This window comes from Cornus florida, unplaced genomic scaffold (assembly GCF_030987335.1).
Source record: "Cornus florida cultivar Cherokee Brave unplaced genomic scaffold, ASM3098733v1 CherokeeBrave_3.0.0_Hap2_Chr08, whole genome shotgun sequence".
Lineage (NCBI taxonomy): Eukaryota > Viridiplantae > Streptophyta > Magnoliopsida > Cornales > Cornaceae > Cornus > Cornus florida.
The window spans coordinates 44,276,257-44,286,095 of NW_026775578.1; the positions used below are offsets into that span (position 1 = coordinate 44,276,257).

General features: G+C 36.9%; 1 long non-coding RNA gene across 1 annotated transcript; it reads right to left on the reverse strand.

The window, feature by feature from the left end:
* Window positions 1–715: 715 nt before the first annotated feature.
* LOC132271540 (uncharacterized) lies at window positions 716–4,670 on the reverse strand. The gene is made up of 2 exons (XR_009469724.1): window positions 3,332–4,670; window positions 716–1,623 (listed from the first exon to the last, which is right to left on the reverse strand). It is a non-coding gene; the product is annotated as an uncharacterized LOC132271540 (long non-coding RNA).
* Window positions 4,671–9,839: the final 5,169 nt, after the last annotated feature.

The following is a 9,839-nucleotide window of genomic DNA, read 5'->3' on the forward strand; positions in this document are numbered from 1 at the left end:
GCCTAAAAATAGAAATAATTCGAAATCAATCTAAAACGATAAAGTAAGATAAATAAAGGTACTAGAATGCCTAAGCTTAAGGGGTTTAAATACGCACTTTTCAGCGCTCATCACTTTTCTACACCCTTAACAAGTAACTAATGAGGGAAATGTGTGTTACAATATTGATGTATGTTAGGGTTTGGTTGATTCAATTAGTAAAGGTGATCAATTAAGCATACATTGTCTAATCAACATGTGAAAAGCACAATATATCTAATAATTAAGTATATATTGTCTAAATAGCATGTGAAAAGTACAATATATCTAGCAAGTCATTAATCCTTTCATTAAGCTCACAAACCAAATACACTACAAAGTTAGAGACATATGCTACTTGCATTCAAAAGTATGGAACATCAAACAACAAGCATAGATTGTCCTCCCATCTAACAACTATGCTACCACTACACTACAATTAAGCTAATGACATGAAATTAAATTAATTAAGCTAAGGGAGAGGCACAATCCATCAAAAAATAAGCATTGACCATCTAGAAAATCACAAGAGCATTCTTTTAAGCACTATGTTTTGACAATCTCTAGATTTATAGTATTGATACACAGACATGCATCAATAACACAAGAAATAGAGACAAACACATGAACATCTATTCTAGCATACATAGACATATGGATAGAATGAAATGATCAATTGGAAGCATTAATCCACATAAATCATTGAATAAGCAAGATATATATATAAAAGTGCAAAACATGTATTACAACACTAATCCCTCAATAATACACAAAAGCAAGATGTAGAAAGCATGCTTGGGGCTAACTCTAGCCCCAAGAGGATGTCTAACCACTCATGGTAGTGCTTCTCCAACCTTCAAGGGCTAACTTTATGGTAGAGATTTGTTCCTTAGTTGATGAAGAGTCTCCAATGGTGTCTCTAGCCTCCTCCTCCTCTAAGCTTGCTCTCCAAGAGATCTACAAGGTATGAGATGGTATGATGTGGTATTAGGTCCTCCTCTTATAAAAAGCAATCCTTATCCTTATATAGGTAAGTCAAATGGCACCCAAAATGAGCTGGGGTCGTGTATACAATATTCCCCAATGATTGGATAAATGACAACTTTCAATGAGCTGAAAATTTAACTTTTTAGCACGGAGGAAGTTCGATCGATCGAACCTTGGACTTGGATCGATCGAACATGGCTGAGATCTATCAAACTTAGGCTGGATCGATCTTCATTGGTGGTACTTTTTGAATTAAGACAAATCTGAGATATTTTGAAGATATTTTTGGGAAAATGACAAAAGTGGTTAGTAGGGTGATACAACTAGATAAGATCAATCATTTAGATAAGAACAAAGCAGTTCGATCGATCGAAAAATGATGTTGGATCGATCGAACTTTTGAGTTCTCTGAAAATGTCATCATGGCTCTGATCCATCTTGAAGTGCTGAGATCGATCATATTGGATCGATCGAACTTTAATCTGAGATCGATCGAAGATGTTGATTTCTACCTTTTTCTTCCTTTTGCTTCCACTTGGCTCATTTCTTTGATTTATCCCAAAATTGCTTCATTTCTGCTCTTATTTGGCTGAGTTAGCTTATTTTCGGGATAAGTGCCTGAAAATGGAAATAATACGAAATCAATCTATAATGGTAAAGTAAGATAGATAAAGGTACCAGAATGCTTAAGCTTAAAGGGTTTAAATACGCACTTTTCAGCGCTCGTCAATACACTAGCTTACCTTTTAACCAAAAAAAACTTATAACAAGGCATAAGCTTTAAAATGGGAAAATGAGCCTTTAGTACATTTCATACCATTGAATCCTGCACTGGTTTGTATGCTTATATAGTTAAATCTTATATGACTATTTCATTACTTCTTTTTTTAAAAAAAAAAAAAACTTTAATAAGGACACATATTTTGTGTTGCAAACTTTGAACCCTTTCTATCTTGGGCTTCTTCCATTAATAACTTTACATGAATTCAGTGCCTACAAATAAACTACCTCATCAGGGGTTACAATTTTTTTTTTCCTTTTCCTGACTGTATAAGGACGAACTACACACTATTAGCCTTGGCTTGTAGCAGAAATTACTTGTAAACAAATAAAAGGTGTTTAAATAGAATACAAGAGAAGCTAATGTAAGCTTTATGACCTACTCCTTCCTTTCAAGTAAAACAAAGAATTATAAATTTGATAGGAATGAACTGTAGAGTAGAAAAAAGTGGCAATTGTTATTAGAATTTCAACACTAAGCAATTTCCTAGCATATTCTCACATTATAGACCTTACAAATAAATAAATAAATAATTATTTTTCTTAGCAAACTGGAATATGAAAAGATTGTTTCCTTCCCGGAATTAGAACTCAATAGAACATGCATAAATCTATATGATTTATAAGACTATGTAATGCCAATCATCATAAAAGAGAATAGTAAATACATGTTATTGAATATTTAGAAAGAATTAGCAAAACTTGAATATATCAAGAATACAAATGGGACAGGTCAACAAATTAGGAATATGTATTGTCCATCTGAATATATTATAAAAGCTTTAGAAGAGACAATTATCTGGAAATGGCTATGATACAATCCAACTATCATAGATCAAAGCACAGTTCTACGACATTTCAACATTTCAATTGCTTGTATCATTTACAAGTCATTGGCCTCAAATAGTGAACACACATACTATAGAATTACATTCCAACATCAAGAGTAACAGACCAACTCATCAAATTCTTTGACAGATATGTTATAGACTTATAATTGACATTACAAATACAATTATAGCTAGGTAAAGGAGAACGCCACAGGAATGAAAGTGAGTTCAATTCATAAAATTTCATGTCATTTTAACCAAAATGAGTCCCTCGATAACATTTCCACCTATTGAGAAGTAAAAAGAATAGCAACCTTAACTCCAATAGATGGAAATGGAATGACATATAAAGAAAAATGGGAGCCCTAACTCCCTAATTTTTCTCACTTGTAAATTTTTAATTTTTAAAATGGAGAGAAAAAAAAAAAAAAATCAAACACAACTGAAATACGAAAAGAAAAAATACAACCAACCAAATCAAACCCAGATCTAAAGGGTTAAAAACCACATAAAACCCCACAAATCAAACAATTTCAAACCAACCAACCAACCAAATCCATCCATAGAACCAAATTCACCCAAACAAATCAAATAAAACTAACCCAATCCATCCAATCAATACAAATAATCAATACTCAACCCAAATCAGAGTGTGAACAACCATAAATCGAAAACCCATAAATCTAAGAGAGAAAAATAGAAAGACAAAATTTTACCCGCACAGAAAGATGATTGTAGGAAGAGAAACGCTGATCGACCTTTTCTGCCTAAGAGAAGCCCAAGAAACTGAGAGAGAGATAGCTTGAAGAGAGACTTTGCAAAGAAATCTGTCAGAGTGAGAGAGCTTCAAGCCTCGAAGAAAGAGAACACTAGGTGCAGCTGAGGAGATGTGGGTAATGTTATATAACTAGATATCTTACTCCCGTTCTTTTTAAGTGAAAAGAGTTCTCCGTGTTTTCAAAGAGTGCGCCTTCTTGTTTCCGAAAACTCCCGGAACACTTTTTTATTGTTCTCCAAAAACTATAACTATCAGTTTTTAGTTTTTGCAAAAACTGTTTCCACAAAGTAGATCTAAGCAGAAGTAAATACTGTTTTCTATTTTTTGTCACTATAAAAACAAAACTATTTTCTTAGATTCAATCCAAGCAGGGCCAAAAACTCTTATCATTTACTGATAAAAATAAAAATTTATCATTTAAGGAAATTCTTGGTAGAACTGAGGCATCTTTCTAACCAAATTGAAATGGCTGATCTTTTTCTTTGTTTAACCAATTTATTCATTTATTATTTTTATCATTGACGACACCTCAATAATGGACCACACGACACACCACAGCTCATTATTGCAATTCTTTTTAGCAACGGATTTAGACCTCTTAACCATATTGCAAGTTGAACCTGTCCATTACATATATATATATATATATATATATATATATATCTATTACAAGTGACACCATTCTATACATAACAACTCTTTTCCCATGTCACTGGTCAAGGATGGTCCATCCTTTTATTGCTTGAATCTCTAATAAACACACCACCTCATTTGAGATGGTTCAATTCCTATTCTCAGCTCTTCAACCACATTGCATTAATGGGCTCTTCTTGTTTTACGCAAGCCTTGTGCAACCTTCTATTAGATCTTCTCAAAGACATTGTTTTGGTGGTACTCTCTTGTATCCCTCTTCTAAATAGATTATCACTATCCGAGAAACAAACCAATATGCATTCTGTTGCAGAATCTCGTCCATCTCCTTTGTTGATTCCGGTCCCTGTCCACTGTTGAGCGGAAGCGTGGGCCCAACAAATAAATAATGGTGGTTGTGATCACACACAAGAAGAATACACTCACAAAATAATAAATAAATAAATAGGAGAAAACACACACACAAAAGGAAGACAAAGATTTACGTGGTTCGGCAATGTGCGCCTACGTCCACGGGAGCTCAAGATCAATGTACTAATATCAAAACCCAAAGAGTTACAAAAGGCTCACAAATGAGAAAATAAATATTATTTTCTCCAAACTCTCTTTGCTCACTTGAATGCTCTTGGATGATTTTCGAATGAATGAAACTATGAGATACAAGGTCTATTTATAGCCAACAAATCTCCCTGATGATGTAAGCAATGATGTAAGCAAAGCCTGATGTAAGCGATGACATATGCAAAGCCTGAGGTAAGCGATGACATATGCAACTGCTGATGTAAGCGATGATATATGCAACTGATGATGTAAGCGATGACATATTTTGAGCCAATTCCAAATTTGAAACTCCAAATTTGTCAACAATCTCCACCTTGGCGAAAAATTCTGTACACCTTTTCAAATATGATCTTGAACTGCCTCCAATTGCGCCCAAAGGCCCTTATACTTGCAGGATGTTAATCAAGTCTAAGCAATGCTCAAACTTGACCTTTGTTACAACCTTCGTCAACATATCTGCGGGATTATCTGCAGTCCCAATCTTCTGAAGAAGAATATCGCCTTCATCCATTTCACGAATAAAATGGAAACGGACATCGATGTGTTTTGTACGTGAATGATGAACCTGGTTCTTTGCCAAATAAATAGCACTTTGACTATCGCAGTAGACATCAACATGCTCCTGAAGAATCCCTAAGTCCTCAATCAACCCATGTAGCCATACAGCTTCCTTAATGGCCTCTGTTACTGCCATGTACTCTGCCTCTGTTGTAGACAAAGCAACTGTAGGCTGTAATAGTGACCTCCAACTCATTGGTCCTTTAGCAAGTGTGAACACATAACCTGTAGTTGACTGATGTTTATCCAAATCACCAGCATAGTCCGAATCCACATATCCAACCAAATGCTGACCAAGTCTATCATCCCGCTCAAATTTTAAACCAACATCTACAGTACCATGGATGTACCGTAGAATTCATTTCATTGCCTGCCAATGAACTTTACTTGGGTCATGCATATACTGCTCACCATACTAATGGCCTGTGAAATGTCTGGTCTCGTACACACCATTGCATACATTAAACTTCCAACTGCGCTCGCATATGGAATATGAGCCATTTGCGCACGCTCTTCATCTGTGCGTGGAGATAATGAAGCACAAATCTTAAAATGAGGAGCCAAAGGGGTACTTACAGGTTTAGTATTTGAGTCCATACCAAACTGATGTAGCACCTTCTTCAAATATTGCTTCTGAGACAAACAAATAGTGCCCTTCATTCTATCTCTTCTAATCTCCATCCCAAGTATCTTCTTAGCTTCACTAAGATCCTTCATTTCGAACTCAGTACTTAACTGAATCTTTAACTTATCAATTTCAACTTTGCTCTTAGATGCAATCAACATATCATCAATATATAAGAGCAAATATATAAATGATCCATCACGAAGCTTACGAAAATACACACAATGATCAAAATGGCTTCTTATATACTATTGCCCTTTCATGAACTGATCAAATCGTTTGTACCACTGCCTTGGACTTTGTTTCAACCCATACAATGACTTTTTCAGTTTGCAAACCCAATTTTCCTTACCAGCAACCTTGAATCCGTGTGGTTGAGATATATAGATCTCCTCCTCCAAATCTCCGTGTAAGAAGGCAGTTTTGACGTCGAGTTGAGCTAACTCGAGGTCAAACTGTGCAACCAAAGCTAGTAAAATTCGAATAGAAGAGTGTTTTACAACAGGTGAAAATACCTCATTATAATCAATCCCTTCCCTTTGCACGTAGCCTTTCGCCACCAATCTAGCCTTAAATCTCACACTGTCTTGCCCTGAAGAACCTTCCTTCTTGGAGTATACCCACTTGCACCCAATCGCCATCTTCTCCTTTGGAAGCTGGACCAACTTCCAAGTTTGATTCGTATGAAGAGACCGTATCTCCTCGTCCATTGCTTTCTTCCAATCTATACTTTTTGAACTTCTGACAACTTCTGCATAGGTAAATGGGATGTCATCATCAACTATGGGTAGTGCGTATGCCACCATATCAGTAAACCGTGCAGGTTTCTTTATTTCTCTTTTTGATTTACTAATTGCAATAGAATATGGTTGCTGTGGAGACTCTTGGGCAAGAGCTTCTTCCTCATCTGTACCTATTTCCTCATCATCTGAGTTACTGACAGGTCTAGCTGGAACAATTGGAGCCTCAAGCTCTACCTGCTGCAAAACTTCTTTGGTTATGTTCTTTATAGAAGAACTTTTCAACATAGAAGACTCATCGAATGTAACATCCTTGCTATTAATGATTTTCTTCAACTCGGGACACCAAAGTCTATTCCCTTTTACGCCTTCACTATAGCCTAAGAATATAGCTTTCTTGGCTCTAGGATCCAACTTACTCTCTTTAACATGAAAATAGGCAGTACAACCAAAAATTCGCAGAAAATCATAATCGGTAGCAGGTTTTCCAGACCATACCTCCATGGGCGTTTTGCCCTCATTCGTAGTTGTAGGAAACCTGTTAATGAGATGGCATGCGTATGTCATAGCCTCAGCCCAAAATGCTTTGCCCAATCCAGCATTGGATAATATACATCTAACCTTTTCTAACAAGGTTCGATTCATGCGTTCTGCCACCCCATTCTGTTGTGGCATGTCTCTGACTGTAAAGTGTCGAACAATACCCTCGTCCTGGCATACTTACAAGAATGGGTCCGATGTGTATTCACGGCCATTATCGGATCTGAGTCTTTTGATTTTTCTACTAGTCTGGGTCTCCATCATCTTCTTCCATTTCAAGAACAATTTTAAGACTTCATCTTTATGTTTCATGATGTACACCCATACTCGTCTAGAGAAGTCATCAACAAATGAAACAAACCAATGCTTACCTCCCAAAGATGCAACTCTAGTAGGTCCCCAAACATCTGTGTGAACATAGTCAAGTATTCCCTTCGTGCAATTTTAGACCGGCCTCTTAGACCTTCTCAGCTCTGATTTTCATTCCCGGAAATTTCCATTGCTTTCTAGCAATTTCATAGGATCTTTGGCATGCAACTCATGTGCACAACCTCTCATTTTCAATGCATTGTTGGATCATGGTTCCCCAAAATTTTCCATACATTGGAGATGAAGTGCAAGGTTTAAAAAAAATTTCCTACATTCATCCATGCATTTGAAGAGACCAAATCCCATCCATGCATTGAAGAGATGTTCCAAGGTTTAAAAATTTTCTCAAAATCATCCATGCATTGTGTGAGGTTGCAAAAGTTGAGAAATCTTCTTGAAATCATCCATGCACTCATTGAAAATTTTTTTTTGCACAATTTGAAAAATTTTCTAAATTTTCCATGCATTGCAATGAAGTGCAGAGTTTGACAATTTTCCTTCCTTGCATTAGAATAGATTGAAGTTCAAAAGTTTGAACATTGTCCATGCATTAGAAAGAAGTTGAAAAGTTTTCAAAATTTTCCATCCATGCATTACATTGGAATGAATTTGCAAAGTTTTAAAAATTTTTCTGAAATTTAATTCATGCATTGTGTGATGTTGCAAAGGTTTAAAAATTTTCCTATATTCATCCGTGCATTGGAAATGTGTTGCATTTTGAAAATTTCTCCAATTTGATTCATGCATTAGCATGATGTTGCAAAGTTTGACACATTTGTTTCAGCAATTGCATCCATTCAAAATGCTCACTGGGCCAAGATTCTAGTGCTCGAATGATCTAACCAAAATTCCATGAGCTACTGCCCATTTTTGGAGCACTCTAGCTTCCATTTGGATTGCTCCAAATTACCACACCAATTTTGCTTGCCCACTGCCCAAGTTTGGAGCGCTCTAGCTTCCATTTGGATTGCTCCAAACTTCTCCACCGTCATTCCGAGGCTGCTGCTTGTATTTAGAGCACTCTAATTCCATTTTAGAGTGCTCTAAATGTGAACCAATCTCATCCCAAGCTACTGCCTTCATTTAGAGCACTCTAGCTCCCATTTGGAGTGCTCTAAATGTGAACCATCAATCCCAAGCTCACTGCCTTCATTTAGAGTGCTCTAAATTTTCAGCCCAACATCCCGCAACCACTGTCTCCAATTCGAGCACTCGAAGGCCAAGCTTTGAGTGCTCGCAGCTGCTATCCCACTGCAACCCAACATACCGAACTCTCTATCTTCAAATCGAGCACTCGAAATCCCATTTCAAGTGCTCGAAATCCCTTCCACCAAGCCAACCCACAACCCCTTCACCTCACTACCTCTCTCACTCTCGGCAACCCAGCAACCACCACGCATCCATCTTCACCCTCCACCATGCAGCTTCCCTCCCTCACTCACTGCCTGTCTTTCGAGCACTCGAAGAACCCATTTCGAGGGCTCGAAATTCTTACCACCATCAATCCGAGGCCTCCAACTCCATGCCCCAACCCTCTCTCTCTCGGCATCTTCCCTCTCCACCATGCAGCACCATGAAACCAACTTCCTCCCATGCATTCCAGAACCACCTCTTCACCTCCCCGGCAACGGCGCCAAAAATTGATCGGTTAGTCAATTAAACATCAACCTTCGCAATAGCACGAATCATTGTAAAATAGGGCTATTGGACGGGTAAGTCGAACCACTGGGACTGCGCTAATCTATGGCAACCTAAGTGTCTAGAGTCATTTTAGAGTGATAAGGGGTGTTCATAGAGGGTTTGTTTTGTTTGTCACTAAACTACAAATTCAGAATGCATAAAACAATAAATTGAAGGAGATTAAAAGAGAAGATTTAGAGAAGGAAGTCTAGGGAAGTGAATCCACTCCAAACCTTTACACAAGCTAATTATATGATTGATTTGGGGAATTAATGTAGAAATGACCTTGATGAATAGCAATTCATGACTACTATAACATCTTCAAGAAATTCAATTAATTAAAATGTAAGAACGACCTATCAAAGCTCCGCATGCTTAAATTACCTAAACTATGGTGCAATCCTCATCATGCTCACTAAGCTAGAGATTGTCAAACAAGTAATCAATTGATGAGAGCACATGATAACAAGTCACAAGGTTAATCCATCAAAAGAAATTCTTAAGCAATGAATTAACAAGCTACTCAAAATCATGCCATTAAAACCATTCCATAGTCATAGCTCCATTGTCACTATGAAACTACAAGCCATACAACCATGAGATTAAATCATCTAAGACAAGAGTATTTAATGCAAGATGATCTTTATAACATTAAAACATCCATTACATTATGTAACATGCTCTAGATTATGGAACTAGTCAAATACACATTTCATTCCCCA